Source organism: Curcuma longa, chromosome 5 (genome assembly GCF_044706935.1).
Source record: "Curcuma longa cultivar G26 ecotype Majalengka, Jawa Barat chromosome 5, ITB_CL_G26_1.1, whole genome shotgun sequence".
Taxonomy (NCBI): Eukaryota; Viridiplantae; Streptophyta; class Magnoliopsida; order Zingiberales; family Zingiberaceae; genus Curcuma; species Curcuma longa.
Window position 1 is genome coordinate 13820064 of NC_133865.1, and position 3270 is coordinate 13823333.

Here is a 3270-nt window from a genome sequence, read left to right on the forward strand (position 1 = left end):
GTGAAGGGCTGTGGAGGCGGGTGACCCAGCATCCAAGACTGCATCATGTCGTACAGGTTGGTCATCTGGCCTCGCATCTCTGTGAAACCAGAATCCACCCGTGTCTCCAGCCTCGTGACACCTGCCCCGATCGTTGAGAGCTGTACGCCAAACTCGGTGAATCGGGCATCCAGCGCTGCTATCTGAGCCTGGTAATCCGGCTCCGCCACATAATCGGGGTCCTCCTCCTCCTCAGCAGCCTCGGCTCCCTCGGGGGCAGGATCCTCCTCTATGTCCATCGCGGCAGGCGCAGCAGCCGGCAGTGTACCTGGTGCACGACCATCTACTCATCCAACATCCCCGTATAGTGGAGTAATCTTGGATTTCGAGAAAGCTCGAACTCCAAGTCTAGAGTACTTCTTCGACATTTTCTCCACTTTGCCCCTAGTGACATTAATTCCTAAAGACTCCAACCAACCGGTAAGTATATGGCCAAAAGGCATGTGAACTTTACCATGGACTGATGATGAGTGGTGGAGGATGGAAGCAAAAATGTGAGCAGCAATATCGATATCAAGTCGATGAAGGAGAGCATACACCAGAAACAAATGGGGAGGTCGAATAATGGCCAGAGCTCGAGAGGTGATGGGCAAAAGGCAGTTGACTACTATCTTGAACAAAATATAGTCAACCGCAGTCATCCGGAGAGCCCGAAAAGCGGTAATAGTGCTATCCGGTCCATCCGAACGAGGACGGCGAAGGAGCTCCTGGTGCATCAGACCAATGGTGATCTAATCAAACGGTGGTGGGAGGACCTCAGGCAGGGCAGGAAAGCAAACGAAGGTGGACTGTGACGGACGACAGCCAAGATACTCAGCCAAGATCTGCTGGGTAAAGTCAATGTAGGTCTTGGCTACGCGTGATCGGTAGTGAATACCGTCAGCGGTGTGTAGGTTGTTATAAAATTCAGCAAGACAGTCAACATTGACCGAACGCTCACAGTAGACAATGGATTCCAATTTGTAGTGTTCAATGATTTGGTGGATTGAAAAGCAATGATGTAACATGAACTCTTGATCCACAGACCGTGGAGGAATCAACTGAAAGGATGTGTTAGCGAAATTCATTTGAAGGGAGGCATTAGGAAATCTATTATCGGTGGGAGGTTGTGGTCTGGAAGATGGTCTAGGTGGAGATGGTGGAGACTATGATGGACCAATATCGATAAAAAAATAGAACCACCCTAAAAAACATAAAGTTCACATCTTTAATCCGAAATCAAAAACTTACTTCGCCATCAAGGACACACCAACACTCCTACGACCGAAATCGTCCTCTAACAAAGAATTGACGAAGTTGGTCTCATCCTCCAGAAGTGTTCATTTTCTACCTCTCATGACTGGCTTCTCCGACGCATCGGAGTCAAGCAAACCAAGTTGCAGCTCGGTGTCCTTAACGTAGCTCGCCAATATTGTCATGTCATTTGCTTTCTTTCAAATCTCCATCAAAAACACCACTGATTCCCAAAGCTCACAGTGAATCAATCCAAAACTCTAGCCTTGATTTCAAATAGTCATCACTTACCATGTCTCTTTGCGCTGTTGTGCAAAGATAAAGAGGATGATGGAGGAAAGTCATCAAGATGGAGATGGAGGAGGGCTAAGAGATTAGATTTTTTTTAAATAAATCATTTTAAAAAAAAATTTATTCAGATGAACCGTGAAAAAAAAAGGTATTTGGGAAAAGAGAATGAAAAAAGATATATAATTTGATTGATTCGAAAATAGAATACACATTTTAAATAATACACAAAACCAAATATATGATTCGGTAAAATGCCGATATTTTTAAGTTACTAACGTTGAAAGTGGCTACGGAATGTTTCAAGGACATCGTCACCTCGATAACAATTATAGCACGGAATTCTTCATGCACCGTCACCTTTCTAACAAAAATTAAGGCAGTTATATCCTTACATGAGAGGACGAAGATAAATTCACAACTTAAACTTCCTCTTGTCACAACATATTCCCGTCACAAATTTGTGATGGGAATCTGGACCGTTCAATCACAATCACTCATTCAATCACAATCACTCATTAAATCACAATCATCCATTCAATCTACGATCAGGATTTAATCTTAATTTTAAAATCCAACGGTGCAAATTCCCGTCACAACATTTGTGATGAGAATTCTATTGTGACAAGTAACTTTTTTTTTAATTTAAACTTACCTTCAACCTCTTTTTCTTCAAAATTAATCATTTATTGTATTAATTGGTTTATTTAATTATTAAAACTTAATCAACTTTCCTTCAAGTTTTATTTCTTCAAAGTTAATTATTAATGTATTGAATTGATGTTTAGTTATTTAAATTTAATCAATGCTTATATATATCTCAATTGGAATTGACTTAATTAGACAATATTATCATCAATAATTTAGGAAATTAATATTTCTACACTAGGCACCATCAACATTTATCAACATTTTAACTATCAATCATATAAGATCACGATCCCACAGAATCGATTTATAATCAAAATTAAATGAATCAAGATCAAATCATAAAATTGTACTATCCTATCAAAAACTCTTAAAATTTTATAGGACAAGATTAATAATTAAAAAATATTTACATATAAATATATTAATAATTTTATATATACATGTAATCGTTCGACATCACATATAACATTATTACCTGATGCCAAACATAATAGTGGTTATATTATAGGCTAATTCTAACCGAGAATTTTTCAAGACACATAGAATAGAGAAATGCAAAAAATTCTTATTTTGATTTAATTGAATAATATTAACTCAAATAAAAATAATACCCTAATAACAACTAAATAATTATTTAAATAATTTCAAAATTATAACAATGCAAAAGATAAAAATAACATTAATATAATAATAAAAATTATTCAAAACTTTCAAAAAAAATTTTAAATAATATTTTTTGAACTAAAAATTGGACGATTACAAATTATATCCAATAATAAATGTAGATCTCTCAATAAATTTCAATTTAATACATTATACATTTCATATTTCAACCCGAGTTAAAAATTGTAATAGATCATAAAATTGTACCAATACCACCAACCCTACTGATCATGTACAATCCTGCTCTAATCTCAATTGCTCTAATCACAGTACAAAACTCGATCTCAATCAATCCCGGATTGATTTTTTGCTTCCGGATAGTAGGATCGTACGGATCCCGATTTTGGAAACCATGCTGCCAACAACCAGTTAACGACACATTGTATACTGACGTCA